At 43.9% G+C, this 27,043-nt stretch overlaps 1 protein-coding gene across 4 annotated transcripts in view; it reads right to left on the reverse strand.

The window, feature by feature from the left end:
- THRAP3 (thyroid hormone receptor associated protein 3) overlaps nucleotides 1–25,057 on the reverse strand; it is a 96,011-nt gene extending 70,954 nt beyond the window's left edge. For 3 of the 4 annotated variants that reach the window (XM_077481698.1, XM_077481700.1, XM_077481699.1), the window contains exons 1-2: nucleotides 24,903–25,057; nucleotides 5,605–5,667 (exon numbers count right to left, since the gene is read on the reverse strand). The gene's annotated coding sequence lies outside the window, so the exon portion shown is untranslated. The remainder of the gene's footprint in view (nucleotides 1–5,604; nucleotides 5,668–24,902) is intronic. The other variant, XM_077481694.1, reaches the window with a different exon arrangement.
- Nucleotides 25,058–27,043: the final 1,986 nt, after the last annotated feature.

Here is a 27,043-nt window from a genome sequence, read left to right on the forward strand (position 1 = left end):
CGAGTTTGCAGATCGCACTGCGATATGCAAACTGATCTGGGGGTGTCATTAACATTTCACTGACACTCCCAGCAGTTCGCATAGGGCAGTGTGAACTGCCGCCGGGAGGCATGCGATGCGGGAACCCGCCGCGGATTCGTGGCGTTCCTGCATCGCTCCAGTGTGAACCCAGCCTAATAAGCGATCATTTTTCTGATCGTTGTATTAGTGGTCACAGGTGACGCTAGTTAGGCAGGTATTTAGGTTCGCCGCAGCTTTTTATAGCGCCAGGGACCCCCATATACTACCGCATAAAGCCCCCTGATTGCCCCCTAGTTAACCCTTTCACCAGTGATCACCATATAACTGTTACAGGTGACGCTGGTTGGTTAGTTATTTTTTTTATAGTTTCAGGGCACCCGCCATTTATTACCTAGTCTCACTAGTGTACCCCTAAATTTAGGGGTGTCTACTTTCCAAAATGGGGTCATTTGGGGGGGGGGTTTGTGCCATCTTGGCATTTTATGGCCTTCAAAACTGTAACGCCCTTAGAAAGCCTGAAGGCGGTGCTTGGTTTTCGGGGCCCCGTACGCGGCTAGGCTCCCAAAAAGTCCCACATATGTGGTATCCCCGTACTCAGGAGAAGCAGCAGAATTTATTTTGGGGTGTCATTTTACATATGCCCATAGCATGTGTGAGCAATATATATCATTTAGTGACAACTTTGTGAAAAAAATAAATAAAATAAAAATAAAAGTTTGTAATTTTCCCGCAACTTGTGCCAAATATAAAATATTCCATGGACTCAACATGCCTCTCAGCAAATAGCTTGGGGTGTCTACTTTCTAAAATGGGGTCATTTGTGGGGGTTTTGTGCCACATTGGCATTTTATGGCCTTCAAAACTGTGATAGGTAGTGAGGAGTGAAATTACAAATGTATGCCCTTAGAAATCCTGAAGGCGGTGCTTGGCTTTCGGGGCCCCGTACGTCGCTAGGCTTCCAAAAAGTCGACCACATGTGGTATCCCCGTACTCAGGAGACGCAGCAGAATGTATTTTGGGGTACAATTCCACATATAACCATGGCATGTGTGAGCAATATATCATTTAGTGACAACTTTGTGTAAAAAAAAAAAAAAAAAATTTTTTTTTTGTCATTATTCAATCGCTTGAGGCAAAAAAATAAAATATTCAATGGGCTCAACATGCCTCTTATCAATTTCCTTAGGGTATCTACTTTCCAAAATGGGGTCATTTGGGGGGGTTTTGTACTGCCCTGCCATTTTAGCACCTCAAGAATTGAGATAGGCCGTCAAACTAAAAGCTGCGTAAATTCCAGAAAACGTACCTTAGTTTGTAGATGTGACAACTTTTGCGCAAACCAATAAATATACAGTTATTGACTTTTTTTTACCAAAGACATGTGGCTGAATACATTTTGGCCTAAATGTATGACTAAAATTGAGTTTATTGGATTTTTCTAATAACAAAAAGTAGAAAATATCATTTTTTTTTCAAAATTTGCGGTCTTTTTACGTTTATATCGCAAAAAATAAAAATCGCAGAGTCAGTCAAATACCTTTAAAAGAAAGCTCTATTTGTGGGAAAAAAAGGACGCAAATTTTGTTTGGGTACAACATTGCATGACCGCGCAATTACCAGTTAAAGCAGCGCAGTGCCAAATTGTAAAAAGACCTCTGGTCATTGACCAGCAAAATGGTCCGGTCTGAAAGTGGTTAAAAAGTGGCGTTTTACATTAGTCTTTTTTCAGCTTATTCTCCTACACACTTATCCTAGAGTGACAGCGCTCACTGAGCCATGGATGTGGCACTAGGCTGCTCACTTGATTTAGACTTCAAACACATATACTTCTCTTCACCTCCATTACATGAGAGGTAGTTTAGAGGGGATGACTGGAAAGGAAAATTATATAGTTTGTAATTTCAGCTCAGAGAAGCGACAAGGACACTTCATTTCCCAGCAAGGCATTTTCTGTACATACTGAAAAGTGACGGACTTTGAGTGGGTATATCTGAATGATGCCTGTAGCTACAGACATTCAGATATTGCCGTTTTCAGCACGCGATTTCCTATGCCATAAGAATGATCATAGTGGCTGTTCCACCAGGACAGAGGATCCGCCGGCCCTGGATGTTGATCATAGAAATAGAGTCTCTATAATCGGAGGCAGGGCACAATGTTATGACTTCACGCCCGGCCTCTGCATGCAAAAAACACACACACACACACACACACACACACACACACACACACCACTTCAGCGATCGGTTTATTTATTTATTTTAATTTCAGGCTTCCCAGCCTAGAGGTGAGATGCGGGGTCTTATCGACACCATCTCTCACTATAAAGAGGACCCGTCATGTCATATTCCTATTACAAGGGATGTAATAGGAATAAATATGAATAAAAGTGATCAAAAAATGGTTTCTCAAAAAAGCGTCAAAGTATAATTAACAATAAAGATTTTTTTTAAAGCAGTCCTGTCCCCCTGTGCTCGCACGTAGAAGCATACGCAAGTCCCGCCCACACATGAAAACCATGTTCAAACCATACATGTGAGGTATCGACGTGAACGTTGGAGCGAGAGCAATAATTTTGTCCCTAGACGTCCTCGAACTCAAAACATGTAACCATGAAAAATAAAATGTCAAGTGTCGCCTATGGGGATTTTTAAGTAACGAACTTTGGTGCCATTCCATGTGTGTACAATTTTGAAGCATGACATGTTAGGTATCCATTTAATTGGCGTGACTTCATCTTTCACAGTATGCAAATATGCTAACTTTACGTTTTTTTTTTTTTTTTTGATGCACAAAAAACTGTTTCTTTCCCAAAAAATAAAAAAAAACCTGCGTTCAAAAAATTGCTACGCAAATACGGTGCGAGATACAAAGCTGCAACAACCACCATTGTATTCTCTAGGGTCTTTGCAAAAAAAAAAAAAAAAAAAAAAAAAAAAAAAAAAAAAAACACAAAAACAATGTTTGGGGGCTCTATGTAATTTTCTAGCAAAACAATGATGATTTTTACATGTAGGAGAGAAATGTCAGAATTGGCCTGGGTGGCAAGTGGTTAAATTTGATAGAACCACCACCTTACCGTGCTGTAAAATAGGATTTTATGATTGTTACCGGTGAAATCCGTTTCTCGGAGTACATTAGAAACAAATTTCCTTTGGATGGTTTGTAGAAGAACATTGGGAGCGAAGGACAAGGTTTTGATTAAGGTGAAAGGCTGAGAGCACCTCTGGGAATAAGGAGGTGGCGTTAGACCTCAAGACAAATATTATACCTCTGCAACACCAAGAATAACCACTTACAAGACAAAGGCCTCCAATTTTAGAGACCCTCTGAACGGAGGTGACAGCAAGAAAGACAACCTTACAAGTTAAAGTCAGACAAGGGTCTATCCCTAATGTCTAAAAGGCAGCTTCTAAAGAGCCACGAGAAATGGACTAAGGTCCAATGAGGACACATGAGAGCGAACATGGGGAAGATGTGCGATATGACCTGAACAATGGGAGTAAGGAGTGAATGACCAAAGGTCTCTGAAATAGAACTGTCATGACCAAGATTTGTCCTTTGATGGTACTTAAAGCCAGATGCCGATCCAGACTGGTCTGCAGGAAATATAGACCACATCCCGTGGAGTACTTTCTAGCAGGAAAAGATCCTCGACTTGCGCTTCTGGTGTAGTTATAGACTTTGCAAGTCGTCTGCTTCTAAATTCCTTCAAAAGAGTAGGGATAAACGAGCCGGAAATGACTGTCTAACGAATGTGGCTTCAACCAATAAAGTCAGCAACCAAGAACCAGGATGGAACATTGCTCTTGGAACAGAAGGTCTCTTTAACCCAAAAGCAAAAAAGGTTTGCTGTAACTGCTTATAAAGTATGAGCTGGGGTATGGCTTCAATTTGTTAGTGGTTCTAAATCCGCTAATACATTTAGCACTCAATTAACCCTCTGACAATGCTGCGGTGCTCATTCATCCAGAGTTGTCTCACATTCACCAGGTGAAAACAGATGGGAAACAGCAAAAAAAAAAAAAAAAAAGAAAACTGATGAAGCCACTGCTAATTGGCAAGTTGCAATATATTACATATTTAATTTTGGGTTTAATAACGCTTTAAAAAAGAGTAACTTCCTTTGTTGGGGGTCCCCTGAGTGATCTATGTTTAAGGCTGCATTCACACTTGGGTGTTTTTACGGGCTAAAAATGCCCAACAAGAAAAATCCCATTCAATGGCACCTGTTCACATCAGAGCATTTTGTTACCTCAAGAAAAACGCATGAAAAATGCCCTGAGCTCAAAAAAGAACATAAGCTTAATTCGAGAAGATTACAGGCGGTTTTCTGCCTTTTACATTGGTGACCTGTTCAAAATTGTGGTAAAAAAAAAAAAAAAAAACCCCCGCCGACTTTGAAATGGTCAGGTGTGAATGCAGCCTATGGCCCCTTTCACACATGCGGACCGTAGGTCCGTATTTCATCCATCCGTTTGCGGATGAAATACGGACATACATGCATTCCTATGGGATAGCGGGTGTCTGCGGATGAACATCCGCAGACACCCGATATCGTCCATCTACGCAATGGTCCGATTCTGCAGATGGAGGAAAATCCTATTTTTCTATCCGTCTATAGATCGGATTAACACGGACAGACGGTCCGTGTTCATCCGATCCCCCATAGCGGAGAGCGAAGATCTGACAGGGCGGTCCCTGCAGTGTGCAGGGACTGCCCTGTCATCCGCCGGCTCAGCGGGGATAAATGGAGTGATCCCCGCTGAGCAAGTGGATCATCACGGGGCGGATCATTACAGATCTGTCCCGTGTGAAAGGGGCCTAAAGCAAGGATTTTAATAAACTGTTGCATATTCCTACCTTTTGTTACAAAATGAATGTGCATGGAGTAATTTTAGAATTGTCAATCAGCTGCTAGATATAATGGTGTGAGTAGACTCAGGTTGCTCTAATGTTAAGCAGCAATGTAAACAGCTTCGCTATTGTACCCTTTTAATTTGGATGAAATTTCTTCTACAGGCACATCATCATGAACTAAAGCTGGCCATACACCTATAGATTATCTGCAGATTTTCTATGGTTAGATGGAAAAAGTGTAACAGATTTCTCCATGTATGCTAAACTGTGTGGATGGAGGGATCTCCCACTGGGCCAAGCTTCAGTATCTTGCTAGTCGGCCCTGCTGGCTCAACCCAAAACAATGCTTGCACCCAATCAAAATGTTCAGGTACTGCGAGAGCCAGCGGGGCCAACTAGCATTATATGGAAGCTTGGGCCAGTAGATGGAGGAATCTGTTCCACTTTTTCCATCTGACCATAGAAAATCTGCAGATAATCTATAGGTGTACGGCCAGTCTATGGGAGGGGGACAATCATCCCTGGCCAGTGTCCAGTCACCTGAAGGTAGCAGCATATAGCCCATTCCATAATGATTTAAGAGTGTGTGCCCCATACTGTAAGACTAGGAAATATTTAAATGGACCATTTCCCATCTGTTGTAATATCACTGCATTAATGTGAAACAAGTGATTTTAATCTGATTACTATATAATTGCAAACAGACTAAGGCTAAAACATTACCTTGGTTGAAATAACCCTTAGGAGGATATAGCTGTAGGATTGCAGGTAATCAATGCTGTACATCTGAAAAATACAAAAATCATAAAAAAGTGTTACTTTGACAATTTAAGTTTGGGATAAGTTTACAGAAGGCTATGTATCACCCAGATTTCAGCTACTGCTTTTTTTTTTTTTTATCCAAAAAAAGGAAGAGTGCTGATGTATAACAAAGTGCTGCTTTCTTCATCACCATTGTATTTTTGGCCCCTTATATACAATAAAGTCACTATGCCCTCCACCCATAGCCCTCTCTGCAGCAAAAACATACCAAGTTGCTTCCTTCTAAGTGAAATACTATATAAAAAAATAAAATGTTTTTTTTTGGCACACCATAGCCACATAGGAACTTCAAACAGAGAACATCTACACATTTTCTTTATGTCACATAAGCTCTTGAAAAAAGAACAGGTCAGCCCGAGTTCTGAAACTACTTTTCCAGCAGAGATCACTTGACCAAGTGCTTAGCCTTTTGGTGACATAAGGGACACAGGGGTAACCCCAGAGAAAAGTGTGTTTGTTTCAATGCTAATTCTTCAGCCAACTTGGTTTTACAAGAAAGCAAAAATCTGAAGCACAGGTAGGACGGCTATTTTTTATTTATTTTTTTAAAGGGAATACTGTTAGGTAGTGACAGAAATTGTTTTGTGACGACAAATTTTAAATTACTTTAAACATTTAAAATTATGATTTGAAATAAAAAAGGTTAGGGTGTGCATGCCTTACAGTATGTTTAGACTAGAATATTGAGATGCCAAGCAGTTACCAACAAGCCATATTACTCCTGACTGATATCACATGCATCTTTTGACATTAACATGTTTTTATTATAGGGATGCAGTGTGGCTAACTGGTTAGCACTTCTACCAAGCAGCCCTAGGTTCATTGGTTCAAATACAAACCACGACACTACCTGCCTGGAGTTTGCATGTTCTCCCTGTGCGGGTTTCCTCCCACACGTCAAAGACATGTTGGCAGCTTAACTGGCTCCTGTCCAAATTGGCCCTAGTATATGTACGAGTTAGGGACTAAAATAAAATTACACAAAAGGGAAAATATTGCATATCACTCCAGTAAACCATATCAGATTTCATGAATAGGCATGAAAGTTTCAACATGGTCACCATGTAAAACAAACTGCAAAGATAGCCTGAACAAATGGATTACATCAACAGCTGCTAACCATCAATATAAAAATGCCCCAGTCACCAACTCACAGCTGCTGTGGCTTAACTAACCAGCATTGTAGGTCATGAATTTCTTAAACACAAAATGACTATTGAATATAAAAAGCTCCATGAATTTCAGGACAACAAATGGCAAGATGGTGTTGAAAATTCATAACGGTAGTGAATTATATTTGAACCCAGTAGGTATGATAGCCATTTCTGCAAAAACAAATATTTTTTTGGCCTACTTGTCACAGTGATATCAGGAATGTTGGACAGCTGAGGCAAGCCATAAACACCAGTTCCACTGTTCTGCATATCATAATCAGCCCGCAAGTTCATGTAAGTAAAATGTGCAGCTACTTGACCGACAGGAGACCTCTATCATACCATACAGTATTGTCAGGGAAGAAAAATTCCCTAAAAACCTCTGCCAGTCCTGGCATCCTGTGGGGTTATATGTGCCAGGCCATAAACACTCCACTTGCCCACTAAGCTCCCAATTCCCCTACACCACCGACAGCCATTGCCACCAATTGGCTCTCAACCCAAATCTCACCTCCATTGGCAGAAGCCCAAGGAAAGATCTGAAAAGTACAATACTACCTGAAGACTGGCCAGATGATTAGCAACAGAACAAAGCCCTGCCATTTCTTTTCCAGGGCATATAGGAGACATCCAGCGACTCGCCTGGCCAGCAATGAAATCTGTCCCATGTGCTGTTTAAAGTAGAAATCCTGAGTCCTTTGCTGCTGGATAACCTAGTAGGCAGTGTTCTGGCACTGTTGGGGGTTAAAATCGATGGCTGTGCCTATAGCAATCACTTGAAAAAGAGCCAACTACCTGACCTTTCTCCCCCCCCCCCCCCCATCAGTGTCGGTACTACAGGTACCCACAATGCATTGAATTTAATGATCAGATGAGGTGGCTCTTCAATCATCCCCCCCATCCATCCGAAACTATCACAATTGTTAATGGCAGCCCTGTTAAGGGGTTTATAAAAGGTTTTTTCTCCCCTTTAAAAAAAAATAAACACGGTATACTTATCTGTTCTGTGTAATGCGATATAATATTTGGGAGATATGGGACTTTAAGGGTGCATTGCACCAGGAAACTAAATCAACAGTATATTTAAAAAATACACACATTTTATTAAACAACATCATAAAATCAACACATACAATACAATCATAGCCATAGGCGTGTGCAAAACATCCTATTAAAAAGACAATGATTTACTGTAATCACGCTCATATTTTCTATAGGTTTCACCATGGGGCTTCTTCAGGAAAGAGCATGACAATTCATTTTTTAGGTACAAGAACCTGTAAATTAGTCAACTTTAAATTGTGCAATAAAAAAGTAAAAGAGTACATCGCATATAGGCATATAATATCTTATAGTATACATATGGTTGCATTTACATACACATGGTGACTGACTCCAAAAAAAAAAAAAAAAAAAAAAAAAAAAAAAAAAACACGTTTTGGAGATTGATGTGTTTAAAACTTTTTTTTTTTGCTAGAAAATTACTTAGAACCCCCAAACATTACTACATTTTATTTTTTGTTTCTAACACCCTAGAGAATAAGATGGTGGTCACTGCAATACTTTTCACATCATATTTGCACAGCAGTCTTACAAGCGCACTTGTTTTTGAAAAAAAAAACGTAGTTAGCCCAGTTTTTTTTGATAATGTTGCAAATGTTGTAAATTGATACCAAACATGTAATGCTTCAAAATTGTGCCCACTCATGGAATGGTGACAAACTTACCCTCAAAAAATCTCAAAAGGCAACGTTTAAAAAAAATAAAAAAAATTCTACAGGTTGCATGTTTTGGCTTGAATATCACTAATACTTCAAGCTGTCATTATAGCAACTAAAAAAATAAATAAAGTTTTCAAAGTAATCTCAGGGAGGCTAAATTAGTAGGTTCAAATGGTTCCCTGGGTCAGGGCCTGTAGAACAACCGAAAAGTTCCATTTTGGACAGCTTCTGATCACTACCGGTCTGGTCCAGATGAGGGCTTTGAAGACTCTAATCACTAGGGGTGCTGTTGAGATCGAGTTTTCCAAAAATACCCCCAACACAGAAACTTGAACTTATCCGCTCCTTCTTGCAGGAATCCCAAAATAGAATATCTTTTAAGGATCTGCTGGATGCAGTGCACCAGGAGTTGAAAGCTTTCCAAATTTGGAATAAATTGCTCAGGTAACACTTTCTGCTAGATAGGAGGGTAGCAACCAATCTATGCAAAAACTCCTTCCTTAGGAGCTGCTCTTCAAAAGCCAAGCCATGAGCTTTAGCTTTGCTACTTCTTGGTGAGTAAGGGAACTTGTATCAGCAGGTCTTGTCTTAACAGAAGATGCCAATACGGTTTGAGTTGTATCTGGAGAAGGGATGAAAACAAAGCTCTCTTGGGCCAAATGTAGTGATGAAGATTACGATTCACACCTGGATTTGGGGATCCTCTGCCATTCCTCCTTGCAGATCCTCTCCAGTTCTGTCAGGTTGGATGGTAAACGTTGGTGGACAGCCATTTTTAGATCTCTCCAGAGATGCTCAATTGGGTTTAAGTCAGGGCTCTGGCTGGGCCATTCAAGAACAGTCACAGAGTTGTTAAGCCACTCCATTATTTTAGTTGTGTGCTTAGCGTCATTGTCTTGTTGGAAGGTAAACCTTCGGCCCAGTCTTAGGTTCTGAGCACTCTGGAGAAGGTTTTCGTCCAGGATATCCCTGTACTTGGCCGCATTCATCTTTCCCTAGACTGCAACCAGTCATCCTATCCCCACAGCTGAAAAACACCCCCACAGCATGATGTTGCCACCACCATGCTTCACTGTTGGGATTGTATTGGACAGGTGATGAGCAGTGCATGGTTTTCTCCACACATACCGCTTAGAATTAATGCCAAAAAGTTCTATCTTTGTCTCAGACCCGAGAATCTTCTTTCTCACCATCTTGGAGTCCTTTAGGTTTTTTTTGGGGGGGGTTTTTTTAAGCAAACTCTATGAGGGCTTTCATGTGTCTTGCACTGAGGAAGGGCTTCCGTCGGGCCACTCTGCCATAAAGTCCCGACTGGTGGAGGGCTGCAGTGATGGTTGACTTTCTGCAACTTTCTCCCATCTCCCGATTGCATCTCTGGAGCTGAGCCACAGTGATCTTTGGGTTGTTCTTCATCTCTCCCACCAAGACTCGTCTCCCCCGATAGCTCAGTTTGGCCGAACGGCCAGCTCTAGGAAGGGTTCTGGTCGTCCCAAACATCTTCCATTTAAGGATTATGGAGGCCACTGTGCTCTTAGGAACCTTAAGCGCGGCAGAATTTTTTTGTAACCTTGGCCAGATCTGTGCCTTGCCACAATTCTGTCTCTGAGCTCTTCATGCAGTTCCTCCGACCTCATGATTCTCATTTGCTCTGACATGCACTGTGAGCTGTAAGGTCTTATATAGACAGGTGTGTGGCTTTCCTAATCAAGTCCAATCAGTATAATCAAACACAGCTAGACTCAAATGAAGGTGTAGAACCATCTCAAGGATGATCAGAAGAAATGGAACGCACCCGAGTTAAAAATATGAGTGTCACAGCAAAGGGTCTGAATACTTAGGACCATTTGATATTTCATTTTGTCTTTTTTTTTTTATAAATCTGCAAAAATGTCAACAATTCTGTGTTTTTCTGTCAATATGGGGTGCTGTGTGTACATTAATGAGGAAAAAAAATGAACTTAAATGATTTTAGCAAATGGCTGCAATATAACAGAGTGAAAAATTTAAGGCGGTCTGAATACTCTCCATCCCCACTGTAGCTACCCATTGGCAAAGAGGGGGGGGGGGGGGGCGAAAGTTCCGCTTGTGTTTTTTTTTTTTTTAAGCATAATTCTGCTTTAAGTGCCTGCTCAGGTTCAGTCTGATGTTCAGACCCAAGTTCAGAGCAAACCTAGTAGAACTGAGAACAGAATGAACAGGCACGACTGAGTGAGGGGGGGGACTGCTTCTGTCTTGGAAGCCCATCACTACTAGCTTTGCAGAGAATGGCAGTGTTCACCTTTAAAAACTAGCAATGACTTACTGTACTTCAACTACTTGATCCCTGGAAGGCTTTACCCCCTTCATGACCAGGGCATTTCTTGCTATTCGACAATGTACTACTTTAACCGGCAATAGCACAGTCATGCAACATTGGTTTGTGTGAAAGTTCTAGCATCTACAAACTGTGGTATATATGCAGGAATTTACAGAGCTGTGATGCTATACTGTATTTTTGGTGATTGTGATAGTGTCTCTTAAGATTGCCCAGCACCCTATCTGGGAGGGTCATTGAAGGACACTGACATCGCTAGTGACATTAACAGTGATCAGTGGTAATACTGCACCCTGACGCTGTACTGACAATACTGACTAGGAAGGGGTTAACATAGGGGCAGGGAGAAGAAAAAGCCAGATGGCTGTTCCCTATACCAAGAGTTCTGTGTTTTTGTAAACAGAACTATGTTATTGGCCACAGTTGACCAACTAACTTCAGCCAAAATCTTCAGCTGAAATCAGCTACCAAACTTATGCTGTGTCCAATCACAGCATGGGTTGACAAGGGGGCATGCACATACGTGACCCAAAAGGGAGGCCACGGTGTACCGGTGCATTGCCCAGCCTGCAGCTGCCACCCGTCGTCCACAATACCACTACTGTGGGCAGTTGTAGCGAGAAATAAAAGTATAACTAAAGACAAAACTTTTTTTTAGCTTTGAACAGAGTGGAAAGGGATTAGAACCCCTGTCAGTTTTTATTACCGTTTGTGCCCCCATAATGGAGATTCACCCTGTGTGTCCTGTTTACCATGATTATTAAAAGTAAAAGAAAAAATGTGGGTTGTCCCCAGAAAATAGAGGGGGAAATCTTGCAATGGGGACACTAGTTCTGGTGACATGGGGGTCCCCAATGGACTTAACTTTCAGGGATTTCCTCTAACTTCCTGTTTGGCAATGGGACAGGAAGTGAAGGGAAATCTCCACAATGGGACACAGATGGTAAAAACTAAATCTGACAGGGGTTATAACCCTTCCTTGATCTATCTAAAAAAAAAAAAAAAAAAAAATTTGTCTATAGTTCTACTTTAACCACTTGCCTACCAGGCACTTACACCCCCTTCCTGCCCAAGCCATTTTTATCGCTGTCACACTTTGAATGACAATTGCGTGGTCATGCTACACTGTAGCCAAACAAATTTTTTTTTATCATTTTCTTCACACAATTAGTGCTTTCTTTTGGTGGTATTATCACTGCTCAAAAACGTTGAAAAAAAAAAAAACTTTATTTTTTTTTCACTTTTTTTTCCTGTCAGTAAAATTTGTAACCAAGTAATTTTTCACCTTCATTGATGTACGCTGATGAGGTGGCACTGATAGGCTGAACTGGTGGGCATTGATGAGGCGGCAGTTATGGGTACTGATGAGGCACCAATATACCGCACGTATTGGCACTGATGGGCATTGATTGACGCCACTGATAGCTGGCATTGGTGAGTACTGATTTGACACTGTATTGAAATACTGTAATCAGGGCACTGATGATCGGTGTCCCGATTACATTCCTAGATTTCCCCCTGCATGGAGGTGCCGCTGATTGGCTCTCCTCGCCACACACTGTCAGTCTTGTTTACATGTGATCGGCTGTGTCCACACAGCCGATCACATGGTTAAAGAGCCGCGCAACACAGTGCGGCAGCAACCACTGCGAGCAAGAGCGGCTGTTCTGGGACGCCGCCAAGCGACGTCTTCCCAGAACAAGAGCCACACCGCTTCACCGTCATTTGACGGTGGGCGGGCGGCAAGTGGTTAAAAGCAGAACTCCAGACAATTTGTTGTTTTCTTTTTACCATACAGTGGGGGTTATGCTGTTTTGTGGTAGATTGAAGGATCAGGTGAATATAGGCACTATGTTCACCCCTAGAGAAAGCGAATGGACATAGCCCTATTGTTTGGGAAAAACAACATTTGCCCTGTGTTGGGCTTTCAGCCCTGGTTTACACTTATGCAATGCGGGAAATGCACAAGATTGGCTGTGTTTCCCACATGACACTTCAAAGCAATTTCACGGTGTCCATGTGATCTGCAGAGCGTGTCACTGTTATCTTAACGACACCCTGAAACAGATCGCTTAACATGGTGCAGTTGTCAGAATCACATGGGAAAATAAAGGGTCCGGCACCATTTTGGTGCAGATGCGATTTCAGCCATACATAACGCATGGCTAAAATTGCACTGCACAGACATTACATGTGGTCTGCATAGGAATGTGGTGATATTCCTGTGTGAATCGCATGCAAATTTTTCCACGCAGTGGTGTGAACCTAGGCTCAGGGTGCTTATACACATGGGTTAAACCTCAGATGGGACCTGGAGTTACATTTAAATCGATTCCCCTTTGTGCCACCTGCCTCATCCTTTTAAGTACGAATTCTATTATTCTACTGGGCATTCTTGCTTATTCTTTCATTTTTTGTTTTGCCACCTTATTGCATTTTAATGTCTTTTTCTAATTATGTAACCAATTAAACTTGTGCTTTTGTCCATGTATGGCGTTTCACCTCTCTAAAATTTAAATTATCTATTAATTGACAAATTAATAACATGCAATGCGGGGGGGAGGAGTGTCTGAAGATTTTTCAGAGCAAGCAAGGAGTTGCAGACTATCTTTTGCTACAATTGCCTTTGCAGCTGTGCGACTGCCTTTCTGCATCCAGGTAGCTCTGAAAGTTCTCTTATCGTATTGGGTAGTATCACTCCACCTCTGCTTTACTTATACACGGTACTTACCTGTGAACATTAGATATTCCTGGGAGAAAAATAAAAAATTGGCTGTGTAGCTCTTGCAGTGTATTCATATGTAGGCATACACACATGTAAAAATTCCTGTTTTTTTGTTTGTTTTTTTAACCACCTCAATACATGGAACTTAAACCCCCTTCCTGCCCAAGCCAATTTTCAGCACTGTCCCTGTTTAAATGACAATTGCGCCGTCATGCTACACTGTACCCAAACAGAATTGTTATTTTGTTCCCACAAACGGAGCTTTCTGGTATTTGATCACCTCTGCGTTTTTTTTATTTTGTGCTAAATAAAAAAAATAAAAAAAACAACATTTTGGGAAAAAAAAATAAGTTTTTCTTTTGTTTGTTATAAAATTTTGTAAAGAAGTAAGTTTTCTCCTTCACTTATTGGCACTGATAGGCTGCACTGATTGGCACTTATGAGTGGCACTGATAGATGGCATTGTTGGGCATCACTGATACCACTGGCAGGCATTGGTGATGGGCACCGATTAGCAACTGCCTGGTGGTCTAGGGTGGCATACTTGTTTGTGCAGAGTGGTGGCCATCCCTGGTGGTCCTGGGTGGGCACCCGAGAGGGGCTGCGCTGATAAACAATCAGTACAGGACCCCCCCCCCCCCCCCCCGTCAGGAGAGCAGCCAATCGTCTCTCCTCTACTCGCGTCTGTCAGATGCAATTGAGGTAAAGCCAATCAACGGCTCTTCCCGTTTACATCGTTATCAGCCGTGATTGGACGTGGCTGATCACGTGCTAAAGAGCCTGACACACCGCACCACCGATTGCCATGATGGGCGTGTGAGAGCGTTTTTTCTGGGAGGCCGACGTCTGAAGTCCACCCAGAACAAGAGCCATGCCTAAAAAAAAAAAAAATGCACTTTTAGGTGTCAAGAGTGCAAGAGGCAAGCATATTAACCACTTAAGGACCGCCGTATTGCCATTCTACATCATCAGAATGGCACAGGCAGGCACAATCACGTAGATCTACGTGCCTGCCTTCCAGCGGGTGGGGGGTCCGATCAGACCCCCTCCCGCTAGATACGGCAGTCCCTTTCGGTGCCGGAGCGATCCGCGATGAGGGGATGGCCGTTGGTTTCTGGCCATCCCCTCTCGATCGCTCCTGGCCAGTGACGAACTTCCTCCCCTGTGAAAATGTAAACACAGGAGGAGGAAGTGATGTCACACTCCTCGTGGCGGTCTTTTTGAACCGGACAGCGAGGAGTGAAGACGTTCAAGTGCACCAACAGTCCACTGACACATAGGTACACATTTCACCCGAGTCACCCCCCCGCCCCCCCCAGTCACAGTGTCACTAATGCAGTGTTCATTTATTTATTGATCACTACATTTAGTGTCAGTTGTGACTGTAAAAAGTGTCAGGGCAGCTAGTGTTAGGCCCCTTTAGGTCCAGGGTAGCCCCCTACCCCCCCTAATAAAGGTTTAACCCCTTGATTGCCCTCCCAGTTAACCCTTTCACCCACTTTTACCAGTGTCACTAAGCGATCGTTTTTCTGATCGCTGCAATAGTGTCACTGGTCCCGCTAGGAAGCTAGTTTTTTTTTAGGTTCAACGCCAGGTTTTTATAGCGTTAGGTACCCCGATATATAACCAAAGGTTTTAACCCTTTGATTGCCCCTAGAGTTAACCCTTTCACCAGCGATCGCTGCATAAGTGTCACTGGTGACGCTGGTTAGCCAGTTAGTTATTTAGTTATTTAGGTTCCCCGTCAGGTTTTTATAAAGCTTCAGGTACCCCCATATAAATACCCAATAAAGGTTTTAACCCCTGATTGCCCTTAGTTAACCCTTTCACCAGTGATCACCGTATAAGTGTTACGGGTGACGCTGGTTAGGTAGCTCGCTTTTTATAGCGTCAGGGCACCCGCCATTTATTACCTAATAAAGGTTTAACCCCCTGATCACCCGGCGGGTGATATAAATTTGGTTTTAGGGTCAGAAAGGGTCTGCGTCGCCCCAGACAGTGCTAGGTTAGTGCCAGTACCGCTAACACCCACGCGCAAAGCATACACCTCCCTTAGTGGTATAGTATCCGAACAGATTAATATCTGATCTGATCAGATCTATACTAGCGTGCCCAGCAATTTAGGGTTCTAAAAAAATGCATTGTTAGCAGGATCAATCCAGATACCTGCTAGCACCTGCGTTTTGCCCCTCTGCCCAGCCCACCCAAGTGCAGTATCGATCGATCACTGTCACTTACAAAACACAACACACATAACTGCAGCGTTCGCAGAGTCAGGCCTGATCCCTGCGATCGCTAAGTTTTTTTTGTAGCGTTTTATACAGTCGCTGACAGGCTAGGTGCTTTTTTACCTGCGAGTCTCACTAGTGTACCCCGAAATTTAGAGCCCAAAATGGCAAAGCGAAGGTACACTAGTGAAGAGGCCTACACGTTTCTGAGCATGACAGATAGTGAAGAGGAAGACACTGATCTGTCAGAATCAGGCTCAGAATACGAACCTGTAGAGGACAGCGCCTCCATGTCAGATAGCTCTGACGACGAAGAAGAGGTCCCTGCTAACGTCAGGCGTACCCGACCCTGATTTTCTGATGTTGTTGAGGTGCAGGAACCGCAAGTCCCTCGTATGGAGTATAGAGCCAGTACTAGCGCCGCTCATCCTTTTGGTGAACTGGCAAGCACCAGCGGCCTAGTACACCCTGGACGTACACCCAGCACTGCAGTATCACGTGGTGACGTGGCGAGTCCCATAAGTGCAGTTCAAGCTGGCGAGGTGGCAAGCACAAGTAGTGTCCCGCTGCCACCAAGAAGACGAAGACAGGCCCGTCGTTCCCATAGTGCCCTTCCTGCAGAATTCGCCAATCCTGATTGGGTGCCCACCACTTCTGCAGCACCAGTACTTCCCCCATTCACTGCCCAACCCGGTATTCAGGTGGATACAGATGATTTTACGCCACTCGATTTTTATTCTCTGTATTTCACGGAAGATCTCTATAGATCTATTGTGGACCAAACCAATTTATATGCTGGTCAACACATCGCCGCTAATCCCCAGTTGCCGTCTCTTGCCAGAGATTGGAAACCAGTTACGGTTTCCGAATTTAAGACATTTCTGGGCCTTTCCCTCAAGATGGGCACACATAAATTCATGCGGATGCGGGCTTATTGGTCCACGCATCCGGCTGACCACATGCCCGTGTTCTCTAACTCCATGTCCAGGAAACGATACGAGCAGATCTTGCGGTTCTTGCACTTCAGTGACAATGAACTTTGTCGTCCACGTGGAGACCCTGAATACGATCGGCTCTACAAAATTCGGCCCCTCATAAACCACTTCAACCAACGTTTTGCAGACTTGTTTACTCCCCATCAAGTTGTCTGCGTTGATGAGTCCCTGGTTAAGTTTACTGGTCGCTTGTCATTCAAACAGTACATTCCCAACAAGCGTACCAGATACGGGGTCAAGCTCTATAAGTGCTGTGACAGGGCCACAGGCTATGCATGGAGCTTTATGGTTTATGAGGGTAAAGATAGTTACGTAGAGCCGGAGAACTGCCCTGATTACATAGGAAGCGCTGGCAAGATAGTGTGGAAATTGGTGTCACCCTTATTCGGAAAGGGGTACCACTTGTACGTGGACAACTATTACACCAGCGTGCCACTGTTTAGTCATTTATTTGATCATCAGATTGGAGCATGTGGCACCGTGCGACCTAATCGCCGGGGCTTTCCCCAGCGGCTTGTAGATTCCCGTCTTAGACTGGGGGAGAGAGCCTGCTATCGGTGTAATAATTTGCTCGCTATGAAGTGGAGGGATAATAAGAATGTTTTCGTTATTACCTCCCTTCATGCAGACACAACGGTCCAAATTTCTACGGCGACTGGTATTGTGGAGAAACCCCTCTGTGTCCACGAATATAACAAAAATATGGGAGGGGTGGACCTCAATGACCAGATGTTGGCGCCGTATCTAGCTTCCCATAAGGCCAGACGCTGGTACAAAAAAGTGTCTGCTTACTTATTTCAATTGGCTTTGCTGAATGCTTTTGTGCTATACAAAGCTTCAGGCGGGACATTAACCTTTCTTTTCTTCCAAAGAGAGGTTGTCACAGAGCTTCTGTATCCAGAGGGTTCTGCACCTCACCATACCCAACCAAATGCAGTAAGCCGGCTGCATGAGAGGCATTTTTCTTATGTCCTCCCGAGTACCCCTACCCAACGAACCCCCCAAAAAAGATGTCGTGTCTGTAGCAAGCGCGGATTTAGGCGTGACACCCGTTCTTATTGTCCACGCTGTCCTGGCAATCCTGGTCTTTGTCAGGGTGAGTGTTTTGAACGCTACCACACACTAGTGAAGTATTAGCGTAGGGTACAGCATTTCACAGGCTAGGACACTTACACAGGGTCTCCCAAGATGCCATCGCATTTTGAGAGACCCGAACCGTTACAGTTTACAGTAAAAAAAAAAAAAAAAAAAGTGTATAAAAAAAAAAAAAAAAAAACAAAAAAAAAACACTAAAATAAAAAAACCAAAAAAAATATAAAATATAAAAACCAAAAATAGTTGTCGTTTTATTGTTCTGTCTCTCTCTCTTCTCTCTAATTTTTTATACTTTACTGTTTACTGTGTTATTGTTAACCATTTTTCATGTTTTCAGGTACGCCATTCAGCTGCAGCGTGGATTTATTTATCTTGACAGCAACAGCGTTTGCTCCCACGATACATAAAGCCGTGACTCCAGTGCTGTATGCGGTGATTTCACCACCACAGTTAAAAAAAGAGCATATATGCCGAAGCATGGGGGCATAAGGGGTGGAGGAGCGATTTTGCTCCTAATGCCGCGTACATACGGTCAAAATTCCAACGGAGGGCTTGCCCGTGGAAAAGTTTGAACGTATGTACGCGGCATAACTTTTTTGCGGGAGGATGCCCCCATGCTTCGGCATATATAAATGGTGCATGTATGTCCATCATTAGAAGTGGGTGGATGAAGGGAGGTATCTAATGGTGGGCATACCCACCGATCAATCTCTTTTTTTTTCGTTCAGACAACATGACTCTCAGTAAATAGCTTGGGGTGTCTACTTTCCAAAATGGGGTAATTTGGGGGGGTTTTGTGCTATTTTGGCATTTTATGGCCTTCGAAACTGTGATAGGTAGTGAGGGGTGAAATCAAAAATTTGTACCCTTAGAAATCCTGAAGGTGGTGATTGGTTTTCGGGGTGCCGTACGCGACTAGACTCCCAAAAAGTCCCACACATGTGGTATCCCCATACTCGGGAGAAGTAGCTGAATATATTTTGGGGTGCAATTCCACATATAACCATGGCATGTGTGAGCAATATATCATTTAGTGATTTTTTTGTCATTATTCAATCCCTTGGGACAAAAAAAAAAAAAAAATATTCAATAGTCTCAAGATGGCCCTCGGCAAATAGCTTGGGGTGTCTACTTTCCAAAATGGGGTCATTTGGGGGGGGGGTTTTGTGCCATCTCGGCATTTTATGGCCGTCAAAACTGTGATAGGTAGTGATAGGTAGTGAGGAGTAAAATAAAAAAATTATGCCCTTAGAAATCCTGAAGGCGGTGCTTGGATTTCGGGGTCCCGTACGCGGCTAGGCTCCAAAAAAGTCCCACATATGTGGTATCCCTGTACTCAGGAGAAGCAGCGGAATGTATTTTGGGGTGTCATTTCACATATGCCTATAGCATGTGTGAGCAATATATCATTTAGTGACAACTTTGTGCAAAAAAAAAAAAAAGTTTGTAATATTCCCGCAACTTGTGGCAAAATATAAAATATTCCATGGACTCAACATGCCTCTCAGTAAATAGCTTGGGGTGTCTACTTTCCAAAATGGGGTCATTTTGGGGGGTTTTGTGCTATTTTGGCTTTTTATGGCCTTCGAAACTGTGATAGGTAGTGAGGGGTGAAATCAAAAATTTGCACCCTTAGAAATCCTGAAGGTGGTGATTGGTTTTCGGGGTGCCGTGCACAACTAGACTCCCAAAAAGTCCCACACATGTGGTATGCCCGTACTCGGGAGAAGTAGCGGAATATATTTTGGGGTTCAATTCCACATATAACTATGGCATGTGTGAGCAATATATCATTTAGTGACAACTTTTTGTAAATTTTTTTTTTTTTTGTCATTATTCAATCCCTTAGGACAAAAAAAATAAATATTCAATGGGCTCAACATACCCATCAGCAGTTTCCTTGGGGTGTCTACTTTCCAAAATGGGGTCATTTGGGGGGGTTATACTGCCCTGCCATTTGAGCACCTCAAGAAATGATAGGCAGTCATAAATTAAAAGCTGTGTAAATTCCAGAAAATGTACTCTAGTTTGTAGACGCTATAACTTTTGCGCAAACCAAAAAATATGCGCTTATTGACATTTTTTTTACTAAAGACATGTGGCTGAATAAATTTTGCCCTCAATGTATGACTAAAATTTAGTTTATTCGATTTTTCTTATAACAAAAAGAAGAAAATATCTTTTTTTTTCAAAATTTTCGCTCTTTTTCCATTTATATCGCAAAAAATAAAAATCGCAGAGGCAATCAAATACCATCAAAAGAAAGCTCTATTTGTGGGAAGAAAAGGACGCAAATTTCATTTGGGTGCAATATTGCATGACCGCGCAATTACCAGTTAAAGCAGCGCAGTGCAAAATTGTAAAAAGACCCCTGGTACACCTTAAGGACCAGGGGTCTTTTTACAATTTTGCACTGCGCTGCTTTAACTGGTAATTGCGCGGTCATGCAATATTGCACCCAAATTAAATTTGCGTCCTTTTCTTCCCACAAATAGAGCTTTCTTTTGATGGTATTTGATTGCCTCTGCGATTTTTATTTTTTGCGATATAAATGGAAAAAGAGCGAAAATTTTGAAAAAAAATGATATTTTCTTCTTTTTGTTATAAGAAAAATTGGTCCGAGGCTGAAGTGGTTAAAGTGATTGGAAAGTCTCTATTTATTTTTTTTTTTTTAAACAAACATGTTATACTTACCTTCTCTGTGCAGCGGGTTTTGCCCAGAGCAGCTCGAATCCTCTTCTCTGGTCCCTCTTTGTGCCTATCAAGTGCCACCTCAGCCAGCAGCTCTCTATGGGGGCACTCCAGCAAAGCTCCGTGTATCCATTCAGACACGGAGCCCTGACCTGGCCCCTTTTCTCACCCCGATTGGCTGACCGATTTCGACAGCTGCGGAAGGCAATGGCGCCGCTGCGTGTCTTGGCCAATGAGGAGTGTCCCAGACAGACATCGCTGGAGAGCGAAAGGGCTCAGGTAAGTAATTGGGGGGTGCTTGGAAGACTGTTACACACAGAAGTTTTTTTTTTTAATCAACGTCTTTCAGGACAACGAGGTGGCGTGCAGTGATCCCTATTGTGGTGTGTCAGTCTGACACCAACTCCAATCTAGGTACCATGTGAGCAGCTGTGTCCAATCCGAGTATCAGCTTTTCCTCTATTGCGTCTGAGGATGCCCATCCAGGACCACAAATGCCAAATCAGTGCCTGCTTATTAGTGATTACCAATGCCATCAGTGCCATCCATACGTACCCATTGCTGCATATTAGTGCCCATCAGTGAAGGAGAAAACGTATTTACAAAATACGAAGAAAACTTCTCAAAATGTTTTGGTCTTTTTTGGTTTAACCAGTTAAGGACCAGGCCTCTTTTTCAGACTGTGTTTAAAACTTTTTTTTTTTTTTTTGCTATAAAATTACTTAGAACCCCCAAGCATTATATATTGTTTTTTTTTCTAACACCCTAGAGAATAAAACGGCGGTCATTGCAATACTTTCTTTCACAAATTTGGAAAAAAATAAATAAAAAAAATCACTTTTTTGAATAAAAAAAAAATAAAATAAAAAAATAAGACGCCACTAAAATTAGCCCAATTTTTTTTATATATTGCGAAAGATAATGTTACGCCAAGTAACGTCAGGCTTCAAAATTGCGCCCGCTTGCGGAATGGCGTCAAACATTTACCCTAAAAAATCTCCATAAGCGACATTTTAAAAATTCTACAGGTTGCATGTTTTCCATTACAGAGGTGGCAGCTAAAATGATCGTTCTCGCTCTACCGATCGCAGTGATACCTCACATGTGTGGTTTGACTGCCGTTTTCATGCGGGTGCTACTCAAGTATGCGTTCAATTCTGAGCTTGAGCTTGTCGGGATGGGGAGTTTAAAAAAAAAAAAAAAAAAATGTTTTTCTTATTATTTTACTTAATTTTATTTATTTTTTTTACCGTGTAAAAATAAAAATCGATCACTTTTATTCCTATTACAAGGAATGTAAACATCCCTTGTAAGGCTCGGTTCACACAGGGGCAACTCAGATCCGACTTCAGGTCGCCCCTAGTCGCCTCAGGTCGGACAACATTTAAAAATCAATGTAAGTGAATGAGAGCCATCTTAATGCACACTACTGAAGTCGCTCCGACTTCAAAAGAAGTTCCTGTACTACTTCAATCCGACTTGCAGGCGACTTGTACCCATTGATTTCAATGGAGGTCGCCTCCAAGTCGGATCTCTCTATACGGAGGTGACTGACAGAATTATTAGCTCTGAAGGGGGAACTCCACGCTAAATTTACGAAAAAAATTGGCGTGGGTTCCCCCTCTGAGAGCATACCAGGCCCTTAGGTCTGGTATGGATTCCAAGGGGAACCCCCTACGCCGAAAAAACGGCGTGGGGGTCCCCCCAGATCCACACCAGACCCAGGCCCCCCACCCCAAAGCACCTTGTCCCCATGTTGATGAGGACAAGGGCCTCTTCCCGACAACCCTGGCCGTTGGTTGTCGGGGTCTGCGGGGGGCTTATCGGAATCCGGGAGCCCCCTTTTATAAGGGGGCCCCCGGATACCGGCCCCCCACCCTATGTGAATGAGTATGGGGTACAATGTACCCCTACCCAGTCACCTGTGAAAAAAATAAAATAAAATAAAAAACACACAACACAGGGTTAAAATAGTTCATTGCACAGCTCCGGGGGTCTTCTCGCCGGACTCCTCCACCATCTTCTGCTAGCTCAGGAGCCCGGCTTTCTTCCTCGCCGCCGCCCTCTTGTTCCGACTTCGGGGTCTTGTCCCCCTCTTTGGTTCTTCTGCCGGGCCACGGCTTCTTCTTATAGCTCTTTTACAGGCGGTGGCCCGGTCTTCTGTCGTCGCCGCCTTCCGTTCTTCTTCTCCTGGAGATGCCAGGGACGCGCTGCGACTTATATAGGGACAAGGGGCGGGGTCATCGGTTGATGTCACATGGGTTGTCACATGGTGACCCCGCCCCCTTACGATGTCACAGTCCCGGAGGATGCTGGGACTGTCACCATGTGACATCAACCCATGTGACATCAACCAATGACCCCGCCCCTTGTCCCTATATAAGTCGCCGCGCAGCGCATCCCTGGCATTGCAGCTGGAGAGAACGTCGAGTCAACATCTCCAGGAGAAGAAGAAGAACGGAAGGCGGCAACGACAGAATACCAGGCCACCGCCTGTAAAAGAGCTATAAGAAGAAGCCGTGGCCTGGCAGAAGAACCGAAGAGGGGGACAAGACCCCCGAAGTCGGAAGAAGAGGGCGGCGGCGAGGAAGAAAGCTGGGCTCCTCCGCCAGCAAAAGAGCTAGCAGAAGATAGCGGAGGAGTCCGGCGAGAAGACCCCCGGAGCTCTGCAACAAACTATTTTAACCGTGTTGTGTTTTTTTTTTACTTTTTTCACAGGTGAATGGGTAGGGGTACATTGTACCCCATACTCATTCACATAGGGTGGGGGGGCGGTATCCGGGGGCCCCCTTATTAAAGGGGGCTCCCGGATTCCGATAAGCCCCCCGCCCGCAGACCCCGACAACCAACGGCCAGAGTTGTCGGGAAGAGGCCCTTGTCCTCATCAACATGGGGACAAGGTGCTTTGGGGTGGGGGGGGGGGCGCACGCCCCCCCAAGGCACCCCCATGTTGAGGGCACGCGGCCTGGTACGGCTCAGGACGGGGGGCGCCCGCTCGTCCCCACCCCCTTTCCTGGCCGGCCGGGTAGCATGCTCGGATAAGGGTCTGGTGTGGATCTGGGGGGACCCCCACGCCGTTTTTTCAGCGTAGGGGGTTCCCCTTGGAATCCATACCAGACCTAAGGACCTGGTATGCTCTCGGAGGGGGAACCCACGCCATTTTTTTTCATAAATTTGGCGTGGAGTTCCCCCTTCAGAGCTCATTCTCCGATTGGCCACGGCAAAAGTCGCCTGGCCTGGGGAGACTTAAAGTTGTGTTGTATGTCGCCCCAGGTCGTGTCTAAGTCGTGTTCAAGTCGTCTCCAAGTTGCCTCACAAAGTCGTCCTAAAGTCGTGTCGCCCCTGTGTGAACCGAGCCTAATAGAAAAAAAGCATGCGCTGTAGACAGCAGTGCCTGTCTTTTTGTAAATATCTCCTAAACCATGTAGGTTTAGGAGATATTTCTTGGACCTACAGGTAAGCCTTAATCGAGGCTTACCTGTAGGTCAAAGTGGTTTGTAAGGGTTTACAACCACTTTAACTGTGGGCAGCTGCTGCCTGTTCACTTCCTGGATTTACAGGCGCACTCCTGCAGCTCTCATTGGCCCTCTTATGACTCACCTAATTTCCTTGCAAACTCTCACAAGTGTGGGTTTTTACCAGACAAGAAACAGGAAGTGGGCTGTATAAGGTATTTACTGGCAGAAAAAAAAAATGTTTTACTATCCAAAGTAATAACAAGGGCAGAAGATTTAATAGACGGAACGATAAAAAAAAAAAAAATTACTTAAGGTGCCTTTTTAAAAAGGTGGTCATGTATGTGTTCTTTTTCTGCTTTCGTTTGCAAATTAGTTGAACCCAATGCAAAACAGCAATGCAACGCCCCATCATAAGCATATTTTAGCAGACACCCCACACACTAGTAGATCTGCACAGATCCATACTATCCATAGCAGAGCATGTAGTGCACTAGATCATCACAGATCTGTTTGGCTGTGTTACACCTCCATACATAGCAGAGTGGAGCGAACATATGCTTAAAAAAAAAAAAAAAAGTCGGGTCCAATCCCCTAACCTTGTAATCCCTATTAGAAAGTACCTGCCCCCCTCCCCCATAACAACATCCCCACCTCCATCCAGGCGTGCGAAGCGCCCAAGGCCCGTGCACGGCGGGAAGGGCCCAGCTTATAAAATGGCGACGGGCATACGTGAAGGGGAAAAAAAACTCAGAAAGCCATGCAGACAGCAGTGACGCCTCTATTCAGGAAAGCACCATTGCTGAAACTTGGCCACTTACCTATGTGCTATCGCCGCCGTCTCGCCTTCCTCACACACCAGTGTCCAGCCGCGGCTCAGGATAACACCTAGCAGGATGTACCGCGAGACTTGCTGCATGGAAACACAACGCAAGTATAGCCCGCCTGCGTGCGCGCTCCCGAGGACGTACGTGTACGCGGCGCATGTTTCCTCTCTGAAAGCAAGGCTGAGGGGGCTGGTCACGTGATACAGACTAGCCTGATGACATGACATCATGGAGAGAGTCCATGCTAATACTGTTCACCGACTTTGTGAAGGAGCACAGTCATCATCCACTGTTTATTATTATTATTATTAGGCCTCATGCCCTCCATGCTAACCTATGAGTTCATGTACACACACTATAGGCATTTACACGGATTTAGAGGCAGACAAAAGTAAAACTAGCACATTCAAGAGAGAAGCGTTTTGGCGGTAGGTGATTTTAGCGCTTGAGCATTTTTTCATTTCAATGGCCAGAATAAATGAATATTCTGGCCAATGAAATGAATAAATGCCCAAGCAATGTGTGTTTGTGTTTTTTTTTATAGCTGCTTTTTTACTGCCAGGAGAAAAGCATTTACCCTAGGTTCACACCTATGCGTTTTTAGTGCGTTTTGCGTTTTGCAGTTTGTAGAAACGCGCTACAGTTAGGGTTGTCACCTCACCCCTTTAAACCCGAACACATATTAATTACGCAGGTCCTGTGGCTGATTAAGGGGGTAAATAAACTCAGTGCCTTATCTGCATTAACTCAGCCTCAGAACCTGTGTCATTAATATGTGTTTGGGTTTAAAGGGATGAGGTGGCAACCCTAACTACAGTCCATTTAACATGGTTTCCTATGGTACATCTTCACATCTATGCATTTTTCAGCCAGTGCATTTTTAGAAAGGGTCAAGGACTTTTTTCCCACGCAAGGATCTTGTTAAAGAGTGCTTTCAGATTCCGATAAACTCCCTGCCTGCAGACCCCCACAACCACTGGCCAGAGTTGAGTAGAAGAGGCCCTTAATGGGGACAAGGAGCTTTGGGGGGAGGGGGCTCTCTCGTCTACTTCCTTTCCTGACCTGCTGGGCTGCATGCTCGGATAAGGCCACTTATCTATGTGCTGGTATGGATTTTGGGTGGGGGGATCTCATGCCATTTTTTGGGGATCAGGGCCTACTATAGGAATCAGGGTGGCTATTGCAGCCAATGGCAACTCAGAGATGGAACCAATGAATGCCCAAGCAATTCAGAAAATAAAAATGGTGACTTTACTGTCTACCAAAAATCACAGCATCTCCTGTCCGGAGTGTTTCAGGGTCCAATCAGCCTTTGACCCTATGGCTGCGCCTGCTTAGAAACCGGTGATTTGCTTTAACTGTGGAGGAATGGAACACTACCAATATTATTGTCTGAGCCCACCAACATTGGAAAGCTGGGTGCCAACCTACAACAGCCAGTTCCAATTTGAAAGGAACAAAGAAACCTCAGCAGACACAGCCTTGAATAAGGCTCCCCTTACTGTTTTTGACAGACCATCCAGAGAAGGTCATACACGCCAATCTCCTAAAATTTAGTCTAGAGACGTTGGCAGTACTATCAATAGGGGAGTTTGAGCACAGACTGCTGGATCTATGGTCCTAGCTTCTTTAAAAGAGAAGTATGGGAATCGGGGTTACTGCAGATTCATACTTACCTGAGTGGATGCAGCATTGGTCCGATGCTGCATCTGTCCCCTGGCACCTCTTCACTGAGAAGCGAGCAATCAAACCTCGCCGATGGCTCTGTTCTCTCAGCTCCCCGAGCAGAGAGCTGCGACCTGTCAATCAGCAGCTCTCCTGCCCTGCTCCTCCACGCTCACTGGAGTGTTGAGTTGTAGAGGGGTGGGGAGCGGCCATCTCAGCGGCTTCCTGAGAGGCTGAGACAGCTATCAGTCCAGGAATCTGGCGGATTCAGACTCCCAGAGTCTGGATGAAGCGGTGCCTAGATTGATATTGGTGACGTCAGCAGAGAGAGGACTATAGATGCTCTCTGCTGAAAATGGGTCACAGGAGTGCAAAATTAATTGCACTCCTGTGACCCATAGGAGAAGCCCAGCCAAACTAGCTTAGGCTGGACTTCTCCTTTAAAGATTCCAAGTAGGTCCTTCTCCTAT

The sequence above is a fragment of the Lithobates pipiens genome, unplaced genomic scaffold (genome assembly GCF_037356315.1).
Source record: "Lithobates pipiens isolate NorthernLeopardFrog02 unplaced genomic scaffold, aLitPip1_a1.2 Scaffold_16, whole genome shotgun sequence".
Lineage (NCBI taxonomy): Eukaryota > Metazoa > Chordata > Amphibia > Anura > Ranidae > Lithobates > Lithobates pipiens.